The sequence below is a fragment of the Halichoerus grypus genome, chromosome 5, assembly GCF_964656455.1.
Source record: "Halichoerus grypus chromosome 5, mHalGry1.hap1.1, whole genome shotgun sequence".
NCBI lineage: Eukaryota > Metazoa > Chordata > Mammalia > Carnivora > Phocidae > Halichoerus > Halichoerus grypus.
Genome location: NC_135716.1, coordinates 95581781 through 95607150, shown reverse-complemented (window position 1 = coordinate 95607150; position 25370 = coordinate 95581781). Strand labels below are relative to the sequence as shown.

The 25370-nt window shown below is 42.7% G+C and overlaps 1 long non-coding RNA gene across 2 annotated transcripts; it reads left to right on the top strand.

Annotated features, from left to right (window-relative positions):
* Positions 1-2059: 2059 nt before the first annotated feature.
* On the top strand, positions 2060-22800 carry LOC118542999 (uncharacterized). 2 transcript variants are annotated; one of them, XR_013447987.1, is made up of 5 exons: positions 8452-8676; positions 10773-10905; positions 16173-16279; positions 17595-17720; positions 18800-22800. It is a non-coding gene; the product is annotated as an uncharacterized LOC118542999 (long non-coding RNA). The 2 variants fall into 2 exon arrangements; XR_013447986.1 differs by lacking the exons at positions 8452-8676; positions 10773-10905 and adding an exon at positions 2060-2250.
* Positions 22801-25370: the final 2570 nt, after the last annotated feature.

Genomic DNA, 25370 nt, shown 5'->3' with positions numbered 1-25370 from the left:
CGTTTCACAGGTGACAGCAAAGGCCCTCAGAGGGAAGACATAGAGTGAGTTAGAAGCAAAGTCTAAACTCGGATCTGGCACAGAGGGGTGCCTGGGTGGCTCAGTCCACTGAGCGTCCGACTCTTGGTTAGGGCTCAGGTCATGATCTCAGGGTGGTGAGTTCGAGCCCCGCGTTGGGCTACAAGCTCAGTGGGGAGTCGGCTTGAGATTCTCTCTCCCTCTGCCCCTCCCCCCACTCTGACGCGCGTGCATGCACGCTGTCTCTCAAATAAATCAATCTTAAAAAAATAAAAAATAAAAAAAATACAGTAGTACCTGGCACCACCACCACTCACTGCAAGGGTGTGTGTAGTGTGGGAGGGCGCGCACACACACACACACACACACTCTACCATGTCACCTCCCTTCAAGTCAAGTTGTTGAGGAAGGAAGGGGAAAAATAACAAGTGTCCATTGCCTACTGTGTGCCAGGAGCCAGGCTGGGGGCCGGCCCGAGCAGTGGTGCAGGCATGGGGACGAGCCCTCCCGCTGGCGGCCGTGGGCCCCGCACCACGCTAACGGCTCTGTCCCGGGCTCTCCCTCCATCCTTGCGGTGGTCATGTCACAGAGCCTATCGTTTCCATCACAGCTGCTTGGGGCGGGTAGGGAAAGCTGACATTTCGAAAGGGTAAGGAGCTGGCCCGGGCCCTGCTCTCGAACGGGGGAGCCTGCTCCTGCCTCAGCAGCCCGTTCCGGCCCCCGGCAACCCTGGTGGGGGTTTTGCAACTCTCCACGGATGACTGACAGGTTGAGCGTCTAGAATTGTGAACTCGACAGAGAGATGGCCCCCGGGTCCGCGCGTCCCCTATAGAGGGAATCTCCAGAGTGAAGGCCTAGTTCTTGACCCAGACTCTAACCTGGAAAGGCCTTTCTGAGCATCACATGGAGACCGGCCCAGGGGACGTAGCCTGGCTCTTCCCACCTGATTTCCCAGGGGCTGCAGAATCAGGAGTTCCCCCCGCTCCCGGTAAGGACTGAGCCTGGGTTCCTCTGTGTCTGGGAGAGGAATCATCAGTTTCCCAAACTGTTACATGCCTGTCCTCAGCCCTGCTTCTTTGATGGAGGAAGGAGTCACCAGCTGAGCGGCGTTTTCTGGTCCTGGCTGCAGGGCCAGCCCAAGAGGTGGGGAGAGGGCAGGGGCTGTGTGTTCCCTGGTGGGAGCGGGGGTGCTGTCAGTCTCCTCCCAGCAGACGACAAGGAAGGTGCTCCCCGGGAGAAACCGTGGCTTGCACCAGAGGCAATTGGCCCATTCTCAGGGCCGCTGCTGCTGGGCTCCATGGCTGCCTCCTGAGCTGCCCAGCCGTGGGTCTGGAAGCTGGAGGAAGCCAGGGGCAACAGCCACGGAGCTCAGGGGACTCTGTGCAGGGATGTGCCTCCCAGGCGGCCCCCAGAAGTCCCCCGTGCCAGCAGCAAAACTCCCCTCCGCTATGGCGGGGGTGCTGGGGCTGGGACCGTCAGTATGACTCATCCACGACATAATCTGAGGATGCTGGCAGTACAGCCAGCCGGACACGCTCCCCCGGAGCTCTGCAAGCCAGGAGGCACAGGAGGGGTGATCCCCGCAGACTGCAAGGGTGCACAGCCCGGCCCAGGAAGGGCCACCCCCAGTGGGATCAGCAGGGTGATGCCCAGGTTCAGGGCATTCGTACCCATCTACGTGGCCCTGGGGAGTCCTGGATGGGCAGGTTCCACGTGATCCCTGCTGGGTGACTGCTCTGGGTGCACCCCCTACCCCAGTACTTGAGCCTTAAGCCAGGAGTCCTGTGACAGTCCGTCCTGCCGCGGCACCCCCCACCCCCACAATTCTCCCCTGCCCCGGGGCGCGTTCCTGCCCTGCACAGCCAGCCCCCTCCCCTCCCAGGACCCTGCACGCATCACCATCACTGGGGTTCCAGTGGGCCTGGGCAGGAAGCTGCTCTCAGGGCCTCTGAGGGAGGAGAGCAAGGGGGAAGGCCGAGAGGAAATCACAAAGATCAGTTTAAAAATAACCCTCCCCCGTGTCAGCCATGAGGAGGAGCTTGGGGAGGAGCCAGGTTCTGATGGTGGTGGCTCAGGGCAGCCTCAGAAAGGCCCAAAAGTGAATTGGCAGAGGCCCATCTGGGAGCACACCCCATGTCCTTATCAGCCTTAGCAAGCCACCGCCAAACCCTGTCTTCGCAGAGACTTCCGGCCAGCCAGCATCTGTTTCCTCTCCTATATTTAAACAACCAGGTTAGTGAACTTGGGAGAGCGTTTCTGCCCAGGGGGAAGAGCACAGTCCCCTGCAGAGCACACAGGGCAGAGGATGATGCTGAGGCCTTGGGGCCTGTGACTCGCTCCTCCTCAGCGTCCGCTGCATGAGCGGGGCCCAGAGCTTGGCGAGTGGCTGGGGAGGTCTGCCGCGATGGCTTTCTGGGTGCAAGCAGGTGCGATGCCTTCCAGCCCCACATGGAGGGAAGGGGACCCCCAGCAAAGCCAGAGATCCAAGAAATAACGCCTACTTCACAACCTTGGCCCTGAGCTTCCAGGTGTGCGACCCCTTCACACTGCCGGTCTTGGGATATATTCAGGCCTCTGGGCTACTTTTAGGCACTATTTCCACCTCTGTGTAAACAGGGCTGTTTGTTTAGAGGAAGGGGCACAGCTTCTACCAGGAACCTTCTTCTGGTTCTGCTGGCTCCTCAGCCCCAGGCTATTGTGGTCTCATCTTGCTGCACACAAACACGCACACACACACACACAGCACTAGCTTCATGAAACACGGAGTGAGGGGAGGGGCATCCCAGGAATCCTCTAGAAAATATCTCCTCATGGCAGAAAGTGCCAACACTGAGTAACCTAACCGTCCACATCCCCCGTCTTAGGCTGCCTAGAAATAGAGGCTGGGCTTTCCATTTGTCTTCCTGTCCTAAACATGGAGAACCCCAGCTGGTTGAATGCTATATATCCTGGAACCGGCCCCACGTTGAGCGTTTCTGAATTTCAGCCCACAAAAACACGGGCTGGAGTCATACCTAGATTCAAAACCCCAGCTCTAGCCCGAAGGCTGTGGAAGTCTGGGCAAGCTATTTTATTTTCTTAGAACCTGTTTCCATGTTTGTGAAAGAAGACCGAAATAGGTTAATAGAAGCCGTTGCAAAGAGTTGCCAAGGGGAGTCAATGAGATGATATTTATAAACATCTGGCACCTTGCCCAGCAGCAGCTGTGGGTCCTTAGCAGCTTGATGAACTTTCTACCGCTGTGTCAATTACCCATTTATGTTTGGTTTGTGTTCCCCTCCATACTTCCTATCCAAAAATTCAGTTTCTTATTAAATCAGGGCTCCACTCGGCCCTGGCTCCATATTTATTCCCCTCGGGACAATAGCAAATACTGGATGAGCAGCTGTTATGCTAGGCAGACCCGACCTTCGTGAGGCAGGTATCATTATTACCCCCATTTTATAGACTGTGGCTAAGTGACTTGCCCAAGATTATAGAGGCAGTAAATGGTAGAGCCAGGATTCGGACACAGGCAGGCTGGCTCCAAAGCCACCATTTTGAACCTCTTTGCTATACCTGCAGTCACTGTTCAGTGGGCCTCGGGTACCACTACTGGGGACTTTTCCTGAACCTCAGACAGATTTGCATGATCCTTGCTTCTCTAGAATCTGGTTTTCCATCAACCACACTGAATGATAGCTACCACTGACTCAGCACCTACCTGGTTTATGCCAGACATTTTGCATACATTATCGCTAAACTAAGATTTCTCAACCTCAGCTCTATTGACATTTTGGACCAGATAATTCTTTGCTCTGGGGGCACTATCTATGCATTGTAGGATGTTTAGAACCATCCTTGGCCTTTCCCACTAAATGCCAGTAGCACCTCTCACCCCCAAGTCGTGACGATCATAAATGTCTCCAGATATCACCAGATGTTCCCGGGGAGGGGTTGGGGGAAGGGAGCAAAATCCCTCCTGGTTGAGAACTCCTGCTCTAAACGAGAACTCTCAAGTTCAGAGAGGTTAAACGATTTTCTCAAGGTCACAAGGATGGCAGGCAGCAGAGACATGATCTGAACCAATGTCTGCCTGATACCAAGACCAAGTATTTGTCACTGTATCATGCCCTCTCCTGGTTCTAAATAAGGAAGGTGTGAACTTGACACTGAAATCTATTTGCCCAGAAGCAACAGCATCAATATACTCTGACTCCCCACCCCCCCCCCCCAAGAACGCTCAGATTCTGAACTTACAGCCTCGAGCTGCTACTTCGCTGAGCAGAATCCAGATCTTGGATTTTTGGAGCTAAATCAACTGAGACCCAGGCCACTCTGCTGAGCCTAGGAATTCAAGCTCTCCTTTACCGTCCTGGGTCCCCTAAGTGGGCCACGCTGCTTGGCTTGGGCATCCACTGTACTGGTTGATTCTTCTGGAACCATGGGAGGGCTGAGGTCTTGGGACATAAGGGAAGCTCTTTCAGTTGCTTGTCTTGGGCGACCGTCCAGAAAAATTGCAGGGGCCAGAATCACAACTCCAACTTCTGCCTGAGTTTCATCTCCTTTTGGTTCCGAATTCATTTGTTAAAATCTTGACATAAATGCACTGAATTTGCAAATGACACCACTTCCTGGGACACAGAAAGATGTGTCATTGAAGATAGACTGCCATCTACATCAGTACAAAGTTGCATGCAGGAACACTAATTCACAGCAGAGTTGAAACTACCCCGTGCTTGGGTTTCTTCCATCAGTTCTCTTCTCTAGCTTTTCCCTCCTCTTTGCTGGACCCTGCTGTGCACAGACACAGTTACTTACCACTGTCAGTGTGCTGTGTGTTAGGAAACAGGAGCCACTTTCCACGTGGCCTCCTTCATGCACAGGCAAAACAACAACTAAAAGTAAGTTCTTCAGGGAACTAAAAAAGCCACCACGAAGAGTAGGTTCATTACCAGAGCCTGCTTGCTTTCCTTTATGAGGGAAATGATAGCTAGCAGCAGCTGCTCCCCATGCTAGCGAGATCCAGAAGCCTCGGCGACCGCAGTAACTGTGTGGTCAGCGGCTGCCCCCTCACTGTCCCCCGGGAGCTCCCCATAGTGTTCCTCCTGACTAGAGCCATTACAGAAGAATTTTCAGCATGAGATCCTAAAATCAACCATCTCCCAACAAGTCGGTAGGAAGATGGTGGCAAAAGGGTAAGAATCGATCTCAGTCTCCAGTGTGGAATTTGAAAGCTTAGGTCTTCTACTTTAAGACTCTAATTTGTCACCACCTTAACAGAAGAGGAGGACCGTTGGTGATAAAGACACAGGAACTGGGGCGTCTGCGTGGCTCAGGTGGTGAAGCAGCCAACTCTTGATTTCGGCTGAGGTCGTGATCTCGGGGTCGTGGGATGGAGCTCCGTGTCAGGCTCCGTGCTCAGTGTGGAGCCTGCTTAAGACTCTCTCCCTCTCCTTCTGCTCCTCCCCACCCCCTCTCAAATACATAAATAAATCTTAAAAAATAAAAAAAGACATAAGAACTTACCCAGAAGGGCTTGTCAATTATAACTAAGGGACTGTTTTGGGCTCAAGCCATGCATTTTTCAAACAGATCTTAAAACAGTGTTTTTCAAGCTACAGGTATCAACCTAGTAGTGAATTATCAAATCAACTTAGTAGATCGTGATCAGAGTATATTTTCAATTGAATGGAACGAAATGAAATGGACATTTCAGATGATGTTGCACATGGCAAGACTAATTTTGTTTCAGGTATGGGTTTCAGTGTATGGTGGGTAGCACTCTAAAATTAATTCCTTTTGTTTTACACCCTTTTGAAGTATATAATTAACATGCAGTAAACTTCACACATTTAAAGTGCACAATTCGATGAATTTTCACATATGTATGCATGTGTGAAACCATCACCACAATCAAAATAACATATCCAGGGTGCCTGGCTGGCTCAGTCAGTAGAGCATCTCAGGGTCATGAGTTTGGGCACCACATTGGGCATAGATATTACTTAAAAATAAATAATTAAATCCCCCCTTAAAAAACATATTGTTTAAAAAAAATATATATCTCTGTCCCCCAAACTTCCTTCATACTTTTTGTAATCTCTTCCCCCCTTCTACCCACTAACTACTGATTTGCCTTCTGTCATTATAGTTTGTACTTTCTAGAATAGTGTAGAAAAGGGGTCGTACAGTAAGTGCACACTCTTTTTTATCTGGCTCCTTTCAATCAGGCTGCTTATGTTGACATTCATCCACGTAGTTGCATGCATCGATAGTTTGTTCACTGTTACTGCTGAGTAGAATTCCCCTCACGAATCTGTCACAAATTGCTTATGCATTCCCCTATTGATGGGCATCCAGATTGTTTCCGGTTTGGGACTACTACATTTAAAAGTGCCATAAGCATTCATACACAAGTCTTTATGTGGGCAATATGTTTTCTTGGGTAAATACCTGGTTTTGGAATGACTGAATCATATGGTAGATGTATATTTAGCTTCTTCAGAAACTGCCAAAACAAATCATAAAATGATTGCATCATTTTACATTTCCACCAGTAATGAAAGTTCCAGTTCCTCTAAATAGACAACTTGCCAATGCTTGGAATGGACAGTTGCATTAATTTTCAAAGATTCTGTGGCTATGTAGTCATAGCTCATTGCCTTAATTTTCATATTCCTAATGACCAATGAGCTTGAGCATCTTTTCATGTTTGACATTTGTACATCTTCTTTGGTGAAGTGACTGTTAAATCTTTGCCCACTTTTTAATTGGGTTATTCATCTTCTTAAGGAGTTGTGGGCGTTCTTTATATATTTTGTTACAAGTCCTTTGTCAGATATACATTCTGCAAATACTGTCTCCCAATTTGGCGCTAGCCTTTTCATTGTTTTAATAGCACCTTTTGAAAGGCAAAGGATTTAATATTGATAATTTTTTTTTTGCTTAGATATCCAATTTACTTATTTTTGCTTGTATAGTTTGTAGAGTTTGTGTCATATTTAAGAAATTTTTGAGCCAAGCTTAAGGCCACTAGATCCTTCTCCTGTGTTTTCTCCTAGAAATTTTATAGTTTTAGCCTTATATTCAAGTTTATGAACCATTTCAAGTTAATTTTTGTATATGGCGTGAGGTAAGGATGGAAGTTCATTTTCTTTCACATAGCTAGCTATCTATTTGTTCTGCCACCATTTGGTAACAAGATTGTCCTTTCCCCATTCAGTTTCCTTGGCATCTTTCTTGAAATCAATTGACCGTTACATGTGGGTCTATTTCTGGACTCTATATTCTGTTGCAACAATCTATTTGCTTGTCTTTACACCGATACCACAGCATCTTGATTGTTGTGGGGTTTTTGTTTGTTTGTTTTTTAAGATTTATTTACTTGAGAGAGAGAGACAGACAGGGAGAGAGAGAGAGCACAAGCAAGAGGGAGAAGTAGACTCCCTGCTGAGCAGGGAGCCCGATGCGGGGCTCGATCCCAGGACCCCGGGATCATGACCCTAGCCAAAGGCACACGCTTAACCAACTGAGCCACCCAGGTGCCCCTGACTGTTGTGGTTTTATAGTCAGTCTTGAAATCAAGTAATGTTGGAACTCTAACTTTGTTCTTCTTCAAAGTTGTTTCAGCTATTCTGGGCCTGTTGGATTTTCATATACATTTTAAAATCAACTTTTCAATTTCTTCAAAAAAGCCTTCTGGGAATCTGATTGGTATTGCGTTAAATTGATAGATCAGTTTGGGAGTGAATTGTCATCTCAATAACACAGAATCTTACAATCTATGAACACAATCTCTCTCTCCGTTTTATTAGGCCTTTTAATATTTCATCCAGGAAGGTTTTGTAGTTTTCAGTGTTCAGAGTTTACATATGATTTTGCAGATTGATGTAATGATATGGTTTTTATGTTTTTTAGTCTGTTAATATATGAATTATAGGTTGGGTTTTGAATGGCAAACCAACCTCCTATTTCTAGGATAAATCCCACTTGGACATAAGTGTTATCCTTTTTATGTCTTGTTAGATTTAATTTACTGAGAATTTTAAGGATTTTTTTTTTTTTTTGCATTTATTTCATGAAGGATATTGGTCCACAGTTTTCTTTTCCTGCAGCGTCTGTCTGATTTCAGTATGAAAGCAATACTGGTTTCACAGACTGAATTGGGAAGTATTTTCATTTGCTAGAAGAGTTTTGGTAGTATTGATATTTCATCCTTAAATGTTTGATACAATTCACTAGTAAAGCTGTCTGGCCCCAGAGTTTTCTTTACAAGAAGATTTTTTTTTAACAAGAAATTCAATTCATTTAGCTTTGATAGTCTGTGCCTTTCAAAATATTTCTTTCTGTGCCTTCTAAATTATTGAACTTACCAGCAAAGTTATAAATAATATCCACTTATTATCCATTTATTTTTTTTTTTTAAGATTTTATTTATTTATTTGACAGAGAGAGACGGGCCACAAGCAAGGGGAGTGCGAGAGGGAGAAGCAGGCTTCCCGCAGAGCAGGGAGCCTGATGCGGGGCTTGATCCCAGGACCCTGGGATCATGACCTGAGCCAAAGGCAGACGCTTAACAACTGAGCCACCCAGGCGCCCGACTTATTATCCATTTAATCTGTATGGGAGCTGCAGTAATGTCCCCCCTTCGGTAACTTTGTCTTCTCTTTTGTCAAGGTTTGTCAATTTTATTGATATTTTCAAAGAACCAGCATTTGGTTCATTGATTTTTCTCTATCATTTTTCTGTTTTATATTTCATTGATTTCTACTGTTATCTTTATTATTTTCTTTCTTATGCTTGCTTTGGGCTTAATTTACTTTTCTTTTTCTACTTTCTTAAGGTAGAAGCTGAGGCCATTGATTTGACCTTTCTAGTAGAAATGTTTAGTGCTATAAATTTCCCTCTAACCACAGCGTTAGCTGTGTCCACAAATTTTGATGTTATATTTTTATTCCAAAATACTTTCTAATTTATCTTTTGTTTTCTTCTGTGACTTATGGATTATTTAGAAGTGTGTTAATTTCTAAATATTTGGGGATTTTCCTAATATCTTTATATTATTTATTCTAATTTAATTCCACGTTGCTAGAGAACCATTTGTATAATTTAAATCCTTTTGAGTTTCTTGGGACTTATTTCATGGTTTATTGGTAAATGTTCTATGTGTACATGTAAAGAATATGTATTCTGTTGCTGAGTGGATAGTTCTATGAATAACAATTAGGCCCAGTTAATTGATGGTTGTTATTCAGTTTTTCCATAGAGTTGCTAAATTCTGTCTACTCGTTCCAATAATTATTGAGTGAGGGGTGTTAAAATTCCAACTATAATTGTCTGTTTCCTCTTATAGTTCTATCAGTTTTTGTTTCATTTATTTTGAAGCTTTATTATTACACTCTATTAAACTCTCACTGTTTAGAGTTACTGTGTCCTCTTGATGAATTGACCCTTTTATCACTATGAAATAACGCTTTTTATCCTTAATAATATTCTTTGCTCTGAAATTGACTTTGATATGAACAGGGCCTCTCCAGCTTTCTTTTGATTAGTGGTACCATGGTGTACTATTTTCCATCCTGTTACTTTTAACCTATTTATTTGTTTATATTTAAAGTGGATTTCTTTGGAAACAACATATAGTTGATTCTTGCTATTTTATATAATCTGACCATCTCTGCCTTTTAGTTAGCATTTAATGTAATTATCGATATGGTTGGATTTAAACCTACTTTCTTGCTATTTGGTCTTTATTTGTTCCATTTCTTTGGGGTTTCCTTTTTCCTCTTTTTATGCCTTCTTTTGGATTGAGTATTTGTTAGAATTTTTTTTTAATAGATTTTATTTCTTAGAGCAATTTTAAGTTCACAGCAAAATTGAGCAGCAAGTACAGAACGTTTCCATATATCCTCTGCCCCGTATACACAGCCTCCACCACTATCAGCAACCTGCACAGAGTGGTACACTTGTTATAACCAAAGAACCTATACTCACACATCATCATCGAAGTCTGTACTTTACATTAGGGTTCACTCCAGGTGTTGTACATTCTATGGGTTTTGACAAATGTGTACTGACATGTATCTACCATTATAGTATCACACAAAATGGTTTCACTGTCCTAAAAATTCTCTGTGCTCTGCCTATTAACCTCACCCTACCCCTCAACTTCTGGCAACCCATTGGGTTTTTTGGTTTTGTTTTGTTTGCTTTTTCCAGTTTTGCCTTTTTCAGATTGGCTTCTTTCACTTAGTAATATGCATTTTAGGTTCCTCCATGTCTTTTCATGGCTTAATAGTTCATTTATCTTTAGTGCTGAATAACATTCCATGGTCTGGATATGCCACAGTTTATTATCCATTCAGCTACTGTAAGTCATCTTTGTTGCTTCCAAGTTTTGGCAATTATGAAAAAAGCTGCTATAAAAATCCATGTGCAGGTTTTTGTATAGATATAAGGTGTTTTGTTTTTTTAAAAAAACTCATTTGGGGGCGCCTGGGTGGCTCAGTTGGTTAAGCAACTGCCTTCGGCTCAGGTCATGATCCTGGAGTCCCTGGATCGAGTCCCGCATCGGGCTCCCTGCTCGGCAGGGAGTCTGCTTCTCCCTCTGACCCTCCCCCCTCTCATGTGCTCTCTCTCATTCTCTCTCTCTCTCAAGTGAATGGATAAAATCTTTAAAAAAATAATAAAAAAAAATAAAAAAACTCATTTGGGTAACTACCAATGTGTGTGATTACTGGATCATATGGTAAGATTATGTTTTGTTTCATCAGGAACTACCAAATGTCTTCCAAAGTGGCTATACCATTTTGCATTCCCACCAGCAATGCATGAGAATTCCTGTTGCTCTACACCCTTGCCAGCATTTGGTGGTGTCAGTGTTTGGGATTTTGGCCATTCTACTAGGTGTGTAGTAGTATCTCATTGTTTTAGCTTGCATTTCCCTGATAACATGAGGCGGAGCACCTTTTCATATGCTTGTGTGAAAACTTGCATATTTTCTTTGGTGAGGTGTCTTATTCATTTTGCCTATTTTTTAAATCTGGTTTTTCATTTTCTTACTATTGAGTTTTAAGAGTTCCTTGTTATACTTTGAATAACAGTCCTTTATCAGAGATGTCTTTTGCAAATATTTTCTCCCAGTTTTTGGCTTGTATTCTCATTCTTTTGACAGTGTCCTTTGCAGAAAAGAAAATTTTCAACTTAATGAGGTCCAGCATATGAATTATTGTTATAATTATTATTTCTTTCATGGATTGTGCCTTTGATGTTTTATCTAAAAAGTTATTGCCATAACCAAAGTCATCTAGATTCCCTTCTTTTGTTATCTTCTAGTTGTTTTATAATTTTACATTTTACATTGAGCTCTATGGCCTACTTAAGTTAATTTTTGTGAAGGGTATACAATCTATGTCTAAATATAATTTTGCATGTGGATATCCAATTGTTCCAGCTCCATTTGTTGAAAAGACTATCTTTTCTCCACTGTGTTGTCTTTGCTCCTTTGCTAAAGATCAGTTGACTGAATCTATGCAGGTCTCTTTTGGGGCTTTCTATGCTGTTCCATTGATCTATTTGTCTACTCTTTTGTCAATACCGTGCTGTCTTGATTACTGCAGCTTTACAATAAGTTGGGTAGTGTCAGTCCTCCAACTTTGTTCTTCTCCTTCAATATTGTGTTGGCTATTCTGGGTCTTTTGCCTCTCCACATAAACTTTAGAATTCATTTTTTGATATCCATACAATAAAAATGGGGTTTTGACTGGGATTATGTTGAATCTATAGCTTGAGATAGAAAGAACTGATATCTTGACAATATTGAGCCTTCTTATATGTGAACATGGAATATATCTCCATGTATTTAGTTCTTCTTTGATTTCTTTCATCCGAGTTTTGCAGTTTTCCTCTCACAGGTATTTAATTGGGTTTATACCCAAGTATTTCATATTTATGTAATAATACTAATGTAAATGACATTGTGCTTTTAATTTCAAATTCCAATTTTTTATTGCTGGTATATAAAAAAAAATTTACTTTTTTATTTTGACCTTGTATCCTGCAAACTTGCTATAATGGCAAATTAATCCCAGGAGTTTGTTGTTGATTCATTGGAATTTTCTATGTAGAAAATCAGGTCATCTTAAAAAAGTTGACAGTTTTATTTCCTCCTTCCCAATCTGTATACCTTTTATTTCTTTTGGTTTTATTGCATTAGCTAGGACTTCCAGTACAATGTTGAAAAGGAAGGGTGAGAGAGGACATCCTTGCCCTGTTCCTGTAATTATATTTTTAATGATTCCATTTTATCCCCTTTTGTTGACTCTAGCTATAACTCTTTATTATTTTATAACAAAAGGTTTGTAGAAAACAGTCTAGCTGCAAATATACCATTTCACACACAGCATAAGACCATAAAGCAATATACATCCACTTTCCCCTTCCTGGCCTTTGTGCTATTGCCATACATTTTACTTCTATAAATGTTATAATCATTGTTCATACTCTGGCTTCGTTACATGACAGGCAATTTTTTGATTGGATGCACAGACTTGTGAATTTTACCTTATTAGTGCTAGGTATTTTTGTATTCCTTTTTTTTTTTTTTTAAGATTTTTATTTATTTATTTGACAGAGAAAGACACAGCGAGAGAGGGAACACAAGCAGGGGGAGGGGGAGAGGGAGAAGCAGGCTTCCCATAGAGCAGGGAGCCCGATGCAGGGCTCGATCCCAGGACCCTGGGATCATGACCTGAGCCAAAGGCAGACGCTTAACTGACTGAGCCACCCAGGCGCCCCTGTATTCCTATAAATATTCTTGAGCTCTATTCTGGAGCACGGGTAAGTTACTTAGAAACAGTTTTATCCTTTCCAGGTTTGCTTCAAACTTTGTTTGGTGAGACCAGAGCTGCCTTTAGTCTAGGATTACCCCAAATCCCATCAATTATGAAGTCTTCCACTCTGGCTGAGAGGAATGTGAACTCTCCTGCTCCCTTTGGGTGGTTCTGTCCAGCTGCAGATAATTTCCTCACATGCATGTGCTGAGCGGTACTCCACTAGCCTAGAGGGAGACCCTCTGGGAGTGCCCAGTGCTTTCTCTCTCTGCCGACTCTAGCCGCCTCGGCTCCCCAGACTCCCATTTCCATTTCCTCAATCACCCGGCTCTGCCTGGCTTCCTCCTCCCTGCTTTGCAACCTAGAGACCCTTCCAGAAGTAATCTGGATGACTGTGGGGCTAACTTCATTTGTTTCCCTCTCTCAGGGAACACTGTCTTCACTGCCTGATAGTGTCCAAACACTGTTCATTACTTGTTTGTCCAGCTTATTACTTGTTTCAGCCAGGAAAGCAAATCTGGTTCCTCTTATTCTGTCTTGGTTGGAATTAAAAGTCTAAAACGTATTTTTTATGTGGGTTGTGGGGGGAAAGAAAGTGTAAAAAACATTGCCTTTAAAGACACATTTTCATGAGCAATAAAATTCTATCCGTTGCAGAGTATAGTCATGCAAATGTCAACCAGCTTTAGAAAATCACCTCTTTAACAGAACCCTCATGGGTTGTCTTTTTAAAAAGGAGTTAGAAACTTGTATAAAGATTGAGAACTTGAATTCAAGTAGCATAAATAATCATTAAAATCATGTCCAAGAGACACTGGGAAATTGAGGTCAGCCCTAACAAACCGCATAGAACGGCCTCACGGAGAGGATAGACCATCAGCAGAGAAGCGATTCTCAGATACCAATCAGCCCTGACTGATAATCAATGATTCTTCCTCAGAGACCTAGCCAGAAGCACTGAAACAGTCCTCTCCTACCTCCCCTGCAGGCAGTGATGAGCTTGGAGAGCCTGCCCTTGGCCTTGCAATGGGAGAGAAGTGGATTAGCTTGGCTCATTCTACAGGCCTCTGAACACAATTAGAGCAAATCCTTTTAGTGCTTGAGTTATATCCTCTGCGTAAATGAAGAACTTTGGGGATAGAGTAACCCACTTCTAGGACCTCATGGTATTTAGTAGCCAAGGAAATGTAGCTTCCAAAGCTTCCATATGCAAATGCCTTTCATACCTGGTAAGATGGAGGAGAATCTGAGACCTTACATCTGACAAGGTACTCTCAGCTTATGCCGTGGCTCTGGCCACCTATTTATTAGAGAGCTACTTGAATAGAAAATAGTTCCTAGGGCACCAGGGTGGCTCAGTCAGTTAAGCGTCTGCCTTCGGCTCGGGTCATGATCCCAGGGTCCTGGGATCGAGCCCCACATCAGGCTCCCTTCTCAGCAGGGAGCCTGCTTTTCCCTCTCCCTCTGCCTGCTGCTTCCCTTGCTTGTGCACTTTTTCTCTCTGTGTCAAATAAATAAATAATCTTAAAAAAAATAGTTCCTATTTGTACTTGGAAGAGCAATTTAGCATAATGTGTAACGCACAAATTTAATATATAAATTTTCCAGCTTTGGAGTTGAACAGATCTAGATCAAATCCCACCTCTGCCACAAGTGAGTGTCCCTGGATAAGGCTCATAACTTCTCTGATGATCAGTTTCATGCATTTATAAAATGTTGGCAATATTCCCCATTGCAGCATGTTCTTGTGAGAAGTGTTCAGGTATGATTCCTGGCATGTAGTAGTCACTCAGTAACTATAACTATAATTACTATTAAGGTAGCTATCTGGAGATGAAACGGTGACCACAAGAAAGAGATAGGAAGGTGGTACCTTTTCATACTTGCCAAAATGAAGACATGCCGTGCTCCAAAGTGAAGTCCACCCAAGCCTAAGAAAAACTAAGAAAATCTCATTTGTACTCCCGATAAATCAAAATTGTCAGAGATGTCCCAAGTGAGGATGACTGTTGTTGGCCCTGACTGACGGTCCTTTACGGGCTGTCTTTTCCAGAGATTCAGTCTTTCCAGTGACAATGCCCCACACATGAAGCCCTGGGAGCCACTCAGGCCTGTGTACAGCTTGACCTCAGTGTGTGCTAGGAAGGCCCCAGTATGAAAGGCAATAGCACACTCCTACCTCCAGAGACCTTGGCTCTAGTTCAAGGGCAAAGGTGGGTGAGCTGATAGCAGACTTGGCAAAGGAGCTACTGGGATCTGCTGGAATGGGGCCACCTCACCAGCAGGCCAGCAAGGTGTCCCCGCTGCTAAATCTGGTCCCTGCTCTCCCACACTAGTGTGTTTGTGGGTGGTCCTGTTTATCCATACTGCTCTGTAGAAAAGAGGATCAATCTGTATTTGCATTCTTCAGAGACAGGGAAGTCACTTCTGCTTTAAAACTGCAACTTGCCTCCAAACCAAAATACCCAGTCTTAGGATGGAAACAAGTAAATGTGTTATGATTGGAATTCTCCCTGGGACCCTCTAAGTATCCCCCAAGAGGACAATTACTGGTTAATTTATAAAGTGTGCAAGATACTTCATTTCTGTACCCGGAGAACATAAGTTTTCCCCCCACTGAGACTTTGAATTGAAGTATAGGTCGTTAAAACTGGCCGTGTTAGCCAGCCAAGGTTGTCGGCACACATTTATGCACCAATTTCAACTCTTTTCCCTTCTTTGTTGCCTCTTTTGGCTCCTCTGTCCTCTTCCTCCCACTTTTGTCTTTTTTTTATCCTCTTCAATTTCTTTTTTATTGTAGCAACATACACTTCACATAAAATTTACCATCCTAACCAATTTTTTAAGTGCACGGTTCAGTGGTAGTAGACACATTCACACTGTTGTGCAACCACCACCACCATCCATCCCCAAACCTCTTTTTTTAATTTATTTTTTAATTTAAATTCAATTAATTAACATATAGTGTATTATCAGTTTCATAGGTAGAGTTCAGTGATTCATCAGTTGCATATAACGCCCAGTGCTCATGACATCACGTGCCCTCCTTAATGCCCAGCACCCAGCTACCCCATCCCCCCCCCACCACCCCTCCAGCCACCCTCAGTTTGTTTCCTAGAGTTAAGAGTCCCACCCCTCTCTTTTAATCTTGTAAAACTGAAACTGTACCCATTAAGCACTAACTCCCGGCTCCCTGCCACACCCCCAGCAAACACGTCGCACTTCCTGTCTCCTGGATTCTGCCAGCTCCAAGTACCTTGCTCCCATCCACCTCTTCTCCTTAAGTCAAATCCTGCTCTTTCTTTTCTACTTGTAGCCAACCCACGTCTCATTTTCTCCTAGAAACAGAATCCGTCCAGATTTAATGGTTGTCTGGAGCTGCTAAAGGATTCTTAAAACCATAAACAAATCATACGATAATTTGAGAATAATGCCCCCGAAGTACAAAGGTATGTATTATAAAAACAAATTTTCCTGTCCTGTCCCTTATTCCACCATCATTTCCACTCCTCTTAGCTAACGATTGTTAGCAGCTTGCTGTGTATTTGTCCAGAATTGTTCTATGCTTACATGGCATTTATAGTACAGCAATACTGGTTAATAATAGACACTCTGGAGCCAGGATGCTGGAGGTTTGAAGTCTGACTTTGCCATTTAGTTGGGTGATCTTGAGCAAGTTCTTAACTTCTCCTTCTTTGATTCCTTCATATAAAATTGAGATAATACTAGTATCCATTTTATAGGATTGTTGTGAAGGTTAGTAAGTTAATAAATGTGAAGCACTTAGAATAATGACTGGTGTATAATAAGTACTATACAGATATTATTGTTGTGCGTTATTATTGTTATTATGCCTGTATTTCTATCTTTGTTACACAAATGGGATCATACCAAGCGTCCTACTGTGCAAGCCTATTTCACCTAATAAATATACCATAGATATCTTTCTTTCCCTTTTTTAAAGCTTTATTTATTTATTTATTTATTTGAGAAAGAGAGAGACAGAGCATGAGTGGGGGGAGGGGCAGAGAGACAAGCAGAATCCCCGCTGAGCAGGGGACCCTCCTCCCCACCCCCCAAGCGGGCTGGATCCCAGGACCCTGAGATCATAACCTGAGCCAAAGTCAGACGCTTAACCGCTTAACCAACTGAGCCACCCAGGTACCCCGTGGATATCTTTTAATATTAATTCAACCTCATTCATTGTAATGACACAGTATTTGATTGTATGGTGGTAAGAGTTGGAGTTATTTTTTTTTTTAAGATTTTATTTATTCATTTGAGAGAGACACACACAGAGACAGAGAGAGCACGAGCAGGGGGAGAGGCAGAGGGAGAGGGAGAAACAGACTCCCCACTGAGCTGGGAGCCCGACATGGGGCTCAATCTCACCCAGCACCTAGAAATTATGACCTGAGCTGAAGGCAATGCCCAACCATCTGAGCCACCCAGGCGCCCCATGAGTTGGAGTTATTTTTAAATCCAGGGTACAAGAAACTTTAGAGCACACAACAGCATATCCCACAATATGTCCCAAGATATTAATCTTGGCATCCTGGGTTGTGGGCACAGGTGGGGGATGACATACCAAACCTGTGTTTGCTCTTGTCAATGCTGAGCTCCTGAAGGACAGGACAGATTTCCTTCTATGCTCCTAGAGGTGCTGATTGCACTGTTTTACTCATAGAGGTTTGGCCTTCGCAGTTGCTATTCTTATTGATCAATTCTTATAAGTGACCCTGTCCAAACATGGTTTTCCGGCAGGCTCTTGGAAGGGAAATCATCCCCTTCCTGCCCCTTCCCATGACCTGGATTGGAAAGGGCTGATCCCTCAGGGAAGGACTATGTATAAACTGGCAGGAAAGGAGCTTGTGAGAGCACATGGGTGATGTGAGTATAAAATAAACAAATGGGTCAGCTTGTGTGTGTGTGTGTGTGCGTGTGAATGTGTCTGCACACGCATGCACGCGTGTATGGACTCAACATCACGACTTCTTCCCTTGCTTTCCCCTCCTATTTACTCTTCTATTACTTTCTGCGCATCTTATATCTGGGAAGCAGAGTATAAAGACAATGAATAGCTAAGACCTGTACCCAGAACTAAAACATAACACATACAACAAAACATGCATCTCCAGAACACAACACAACATGAAGCCAAGAGGCATGAAAGTTTGGGGAACACCCTGCTCACAGGAAATGGGTATAGTCTGTGGCTCTAAGTACCACTTTTGGGAGCCTGGCTCAAAGACCTCTCAGCTTTGTGATTTAATCTCCCTGTGTTTCATCTTCAGGGAGATAAAGATAATATCTATTTTATAGAATCACTTTGAGGACTAAGTGAATTAAATTCACTCAGGTGCCTCAGGCAGTGCCTGGCACAGAGTAAGCACTGAATAAATGTCAACTATCACCATCACTGTATCTAAATGCATCCACCTACCCCTATCTCTCAACTTCAGTTTCCTTTCATGCCAATTCCTCAAATTTCATCTGTTTAAAGAGAAATCACACACACACAAAAAACTATCACACAGAGTTTAGTAGAAAAAAACACAATTTCTCATTTTAGACATTTTTCCCCAAATGAGAGCCAGAGCCATTTCAGAGACCATCTGATTAGATCCTATAAGCAGGAGGCACAGAAATCCTTCTGGACCTTTGAAATCAGATGGGCATTTATTCAACACATTCCTGTACGGCGTAGTTTACAGAATTAAACTAACACAGCACAAGGACCCAGCAGTCCGGGAACTTACCTACCTAAAATGGTCGGCATAGGCAGGGCAAATCATTTAGGTGAGGTTAAAGTATTTAATGCCCCTGTTATACTGAAAAGCCTTTTTTCACATACTGCTGAGTGATTCACTGAGGCCAAGTGCTAATGAGGTCCTGATAACGCCCATTCAGGGTGAGCTTCTTGTTTTCTAGGCTTTATGACAATGACTGACTGGTATTTTATTCTCCAGACCAATGTGTCCTGTGGGGTGTGTCTCCAAAAGAAGAGAATCAAAAAGGAATCAGAAAGATGCTGGCCATGGGGCTCTAGAAATCCAGCTGCCTTCTCCCGGCTTCTGGAGGCACAACAGCCCCATTGTGTGTGGAGAAAAATGAACTGAAGCTTTTCTGAAAGCATATTTGAACTTGGACCTCCGGTGCATAGATTAGCAGCCAGCTCGCAGCCAAGGCACCCCCTCCTCTCCTCTCCATCTTTGCAAGGGAATTCAGTTCCATTTAAGTCCAGGGGACATGGCAAAAACAACACTCCAAACACCACTTCCATTTTTGGCAATGGGATCCTTCAAACTGAGAAATAGCCCTTCAGCTCAGAAGCCCTTTGGATTCTCTCTGTACCTCATACATCAGTTTCCTCTGCTCACTTCCCGGGGAAGGAATAAAACCTGAGAAATTGAGGTTCATTTTCTAAGTTGTTTTACAGGAGAAAGAACACCAATATCAGCAAAAAGAACAAAGTCACTGATTTTTAACACTGGAAGGATGTTAGCTGGCCGTCAATCAACTCCCGCATTTTTCAGACCAGGAAACCAAGGCCAAAGAGGCTAGGGCCCAAGCTGCACTTTGAAAGGTATCCCCAGGACAAACCATCTTAGGACCCCGGAGAGGCTAAGAGCCATGCCCTTGTTTCCCCTACTTATTTGCATTTTTAACTTCCTATTACTTAATGCTTACTGATAAATTGCTATATACTAAGTGCCGTACTCAGAAGGAAGCAAAAGTCTACCCTACAGGAATTTACAGGAACTAGTTAATTTTTTTTTTCTTTGAATACACTTCATCTCTCATACTCCTCTTCCCTGTCAATGAAATGATAAGCCATTCTTCTTGTCACGTTGGCTCAAATCCTTAGAGTCAGTCATGTTTTATGTTTGCTCCCTTTTGATACATCCAGGGCTATTAGGTATCCATTTAAATATTCTCCCAACAGACATTTATTCGTCTCCCACCACGAGCCAGCCAAGTCCTGTCCCTCTCCATTCCTTCTTCTGTCACCTCATCCCCAGGCTTTATCACCCTCCAACAGACTGGCATCTGCAAGAGCTACCTGGCTCCCTCCAGGCCAACCTCTCTTGTCTCCAACGTGTCATGCCTGAGGAATTTTCCTTGAACAACTCACCGGTCATTCTGTCCTTCTGCTCCTCAACCTAGGGTTGGCTGCATCCTATTACCCACCAATTCAGGTCCGAATTCCTCCCCTTGGTTTTCATGTTTTCCTGCAACCACTTTATCTACCCAAACTCATTTCCCCACTGTTCTCACCCAACTCTTCTTTAACTGGTAAAATTTCACTCATCCTTCAAGGCATGGCATCAAGTATCATCATCGAGTTCCTCTTTCTCAATACCAGAATAATGGTTTCCTTTCAGGTTACCCTGGGCACTCAGCTCTAACACGAGACTGCTCAGATTGCTGTATGCTTCCTTGTGCATCAGCTCTCTCCTCGCCTGGACTCTGAGCAGTTTGAACACAGGAGCCATCCTTTTTGTTTTGTATTCCAATGTCCAGCAGAGTGTAGGGGCTCAGTAAATTCCTGCACGGAATGAATGCATAGCTCCTAGCACAGCACGGAGCTCTCTGCAGGTGCTCAAGGAAGACTTGCTGAGCACCTGAAGGTAATCTGATGTCAGAGCTCATCTTCCAGCGATATAGGCAGGGATGTCAATGGCACTTATGACTTTGTTTAAAGGGGAAACTTCCTTTTTGGGGTAATGGAGGCCAAAGAGGCTCAAAGTCTGAGCAGCACTTTGAAAATTGTCCCTGGAACAAGCTGTCCTAGGACACCAGAGAGTTCCCCTTTAAGGGGAACCTTCCCTTTTGGACATGTGATTTCAAAGAATTAGAAAGAAGTTAGTTTGAACTCATTTGGAAATGCTGAGGAACACAGATTATGTTTCCGAGGGAAACAATCCTACTTTACCAAGACTAAGGAAGATATATCTAATCTGGAATTAATAAACCTTAAGGAAAATTAAAACAATATAATTAGCAACATGAAACACACAGGGTCCATGGTAACCAGGATTAAAACAGATGTGGTCCTTTTTTAAACTCTATGCCTAAGGTGGGCTCGAACTCATGACCCTGAATCAAAAGTTGTGTGCTCTACCACTGAGCCAGCCAGACACCCAAAATAGATGTGATCTTTTTTGCTGGACCATTTTAATTACTATTCATTTATTCAAGGGGATCCCCCCCATCCCTGTGTCCTTACTACCAGAATGGGGCTTCTCATTTTCTTTAAGTCCTCTCCTTAAATACCTAAGCATTTAAAATTAAAGACCGCTTGTTTGCCATTTGTCAGCACATACGGCATTTTCACAATTTTTTAAAGAATGGTTGCATCACAAAATTGAGCATATCAGGATGATGTCATGGATGATACCAGCCATTAAAAATGCACTTCCTATGATATACAGACAACTACAGAAATTTCACTGAAAAACACAATGTGTTCTTCTGGAATTACATATTGTATCAAACATTTATCAATTATGTGTTATACACAAGATACTGTGCAGAAAACTATGTTGTACCCCAGCGACTCCTTGCTCTCAAGTTTACCAAATACAGAAGGAGGATTGGCATTGGGAAGTTCATCCTCACACCCTTCACATGGCTACACAAATTGTGGTCTTTCCATTATCAAGTTCACTGCTTGGATACGCCATGTCTTTGTATGACTAAGGGTTCTGAGCAGGGCATGAGCAGGAAGTTCTTGATGAGCGTGTGTCTCTTGTTGTGGCTGCTGAATCAGCCTCTCCTGGCATCCGGCCCCACAGAGTGGGCACCCACTACTAAATATTTTGCCTAAATTCATTTTGTTCATCTTTGAAGTCCCGGAAGCCAAGGGCACAGAATCTCCTTTGGGTGTAGAACCATACTGTCTACAAAATAATTGCAACTTCTGCAGTCATTGGAATGCATTTGGGGAGGGAGTCTCAAGAATTAAAGAGCTAAGGTTGAGTAAAACATGTTTCCATCTTAATGCACTGAAGAATAAAAAGCTTCCCAGGACCTCTGGCATTCCTCCAGGAAAGGACTACTACATCACAGAGGAATTGGATTTTTGCCTAGTAGCCTTTGGAATGACCTAAATTTTATATACTTTTTCAAATAGATGCCCTGCATGATTATTTGGCAACAGGAGAGTTTTCCCAATCTATGATATGGAAGTCATCTGATACTTATATTCCCCTGCAAAATTTTGTATATTTTACATCCCAGTAAGCCTGATCTTCAGGACCAATACAAGAGAATTTGTCCTACTTGGGCCTCCCTTTGCCAATGGCAGTGATATCCCAACCTTAGCAACAGTCCCTTGCCTTAGACACACAAAATTCCTTTTGGTTCTGTCGAATTAACTTTAACAGATATAATCTATGTGCCAAAAATTGTGTGTAGCCACTGGAAGTTAAACAAAAATAGAAGAAAATCTGGTCTCTGATCCTGAAGAACTTACACGCAAGTGCTATATAATATAATGTCTTAACCGAGCCACATAGACTTGGGACCACTGGAACTCAGAAGAGCGGGTTGTAGCCCAACATGGGGGGTTGGGAAAAGCTTCTTGAAAAAGATGGCATATAATGTAATTTCTAAAGGAAGAATAAGGAGGAGTCACTCCCAAAAAGTAGGAAGGGTGCTCTTGGCAGGTGGAATAGTGTAAGCAAAGGTCCAGCAGTATAGGGAGATGGGCTGTGATAAGAAATGCAAGCAGTTAGGCATAAGTTCAGAATTTATAAAAGAAGCACAAGGTGGAAGGTGGGGACAGAGGTGAGACAAGGAAGGGTAAATCTATAGAAGACAGGATGTGGAGAACCTTGAATGGCCTGCTAAGGAGTTTGGACTTTATTCAGCACACGGTGAGGACCCATTGATGGGTTTTGCTTTGTTTATGTAGGGAGCTGTTTGGATAGATAACATTTTATTAAATTTGCTTTTTAATGTTTTATTATCATGAAATTAATACTCATTTTATTTAAAAAAAAAAAACAACTAGGAACTACAACCCCAAATAGCAAAAACAATCTTAAAAAAAAAATGCTGGAGAAATCTTGCCATTTGCAACAACATGGATGGAACTAGAGGGTATTATGTTAAATGAAATAAGTCAGGGGCGCCTGGGTGGCTCAGTCGTTAAGCGTCTGCCTTCAGCTCAGGTCATGATCCCAGGGTCCTGGGATCGAGCCCCGCTTCGGGCTCCCTGCTCCTCGGGAAGCCTGCTTCTTCCTCTCCCACTCCCCCTGCTTGTGTTCCTGCTCTCGCTGCCTCTCTCTCTGTCAAATAAATAAATAAAAATCTTTAAAAAAAAAAAAATGAAATAAGTCAATCAGAGAAAGACAATTATCATACGATCTCACTGATATGTGGAATTTGAGAAACAAGGCAGAGGATCATAGGGGAAGAGAGGAAAAAATGAAACAAGATGAAACCAGAGAGGGAGACAAACCATAAGAGACTCTCAATCTCAGGAAACAAACTGAGGGTTGCTGGGGTGGAGGGGGGTGGGAGGGATGGGGGCGCTGGGTGATGGACATTGGGGACGGTATGTGCTATGGTGAGTGCTGTGAATTGTGTAAGACTGATGAATCACAGACCTGTACCCTTGAAACAAATAATACATTATATGTTAATTAAAAAAAAAAGAAATTCCAATTTAAAAAAAAATGCTGGAGGCATCACACTTCCTGATTTCAAAGCCTATTACAAAGCTACTGTAATTGAAACAGTGTGGTACTAATATAAAGACAAATATATAGATCAATGGAATAGAATAGAGTGCCCAGAAATAAACCACATATATGGTAAATGATTTTTGACAAGAGTTTGAAGAGCATTCAATGAGGAAAGGACAGTCTTTTCAACAAAAAGTGTTGGGAAAACTGGATATTCACACATAAAGTTACCCTTACCTTACACCATATACAAAAATTGACTCAAAATGGATCTAAGATCTAAACATAAAGGCTAAAACTAGAAACCTCTTAGAAGAAAACACAAGGGGAAAGCTTCATGACATTGGATGTGGCAGTGATTTCTTGGATATGACATCAAAAGCACAAGCAACAAAAGAAAAAATAGGTAAATTGGACTATATCAAAATTTAAAACTTTAAAAAACAATTTAAAACTTTTGTGCATCAAAAGACACTATTAACAGAGTAAAAAGGCAACCATGGAACTGGAGAAAATAATTGCGAATCATATATCTGATAAGAGGTTAATACATTATATATATATATATACATATATGTACATACATATATACATATACAATATATATAATCTCCTAAATCCCAACAATGAAAAAACAACCAAATTAAAAAATGGGCAAACTGAGTTGAATGGTCATTTCTCCAAGGAAGATATACAAATGGCCATTAAGCACATGAAAAGATGCTCAACATCACTAATCAGTAGGGAAATGCAAATCAAAACCACAGGGAGATACCAGTTCGCATCCATTAGGATGGCTATTACTAAAACAAACAGGCAAATGAACAAGTATTGTGAGGATGTGGAGAAGTGAGAAATTCTGCTGCTGGTGGAAATATGGAAAAGAGTATGGCAGTTCCTCAACAAATTAAAAATAGAATTACTATATGATCCAGAAATGCCACTTTTGGGTATATCCAAAAGAACTGAAAGCAGAAACTCAGATATTTGTACACCCACGTTCACAGCGGCGTTACCCACGCAGCCAGAAGATGGAAACAACACAAATGTCCATTGACAGCAAAATGGATAAGCCAAATGTGGTGTATTCATACAACAGAATATTATTCAGCCTTTGAAGTTTTTATTTAATTATTTATTTTAGAGAGAGAAAGAGAGCAAGCAGGGAGAGTAGGGAGGAGGAGAAGGGGAGGGGCAGAGGGAAAGAATCTCAAGGAGGCTCCCTACTAAGCAGGAGCCTGGAGAGAGGCTCAATCTTAGGGCCCTGAGATCATGACCTTAACCGACTGAGCCACCCAGGTGCCCCCGGAATATAATTCAGCTTTTAAAAGGAAGGAAATTCTGACACAGGCTTTACCATGATGAGCCTTGAGGATATTATGCTGGGTCAAGTAAGCCAGTCACCAAAAAAACAGAAACAAAAACAAAAAAACCCCCACAAATACTGTACGATTCTACTTATATGAAGTACCTAGAGTAGTCAATAATCAAAATCACAGGCAGAAAGTATAATGACGGTTGCCAGGAGCTGGGGAGTATCTGATGGGTACAGAGTTTCAGTGTGGGAAGATGAAAACAATTCTGGAGTTGGGTGGTGGGAACAGTTTCACAACAATGTAGGTATACTTCATGCTTCTAAACTACTGTACACTTAAAAATGGCTAAAATACTAAGTTTTGTGTTATTTGAATTTTATCACCAAAAAAAAAAAAAAAAAACCCACCTGCGAACACAGAAAAGCGAGAAAGTTACTCATAGCTATACACAATATCTCCCTGTTCCTACCAAGTATAATACTCTGGAGTAGTAAATGGGAGAATACAAGATGTAATTCAATTTGTGCTTG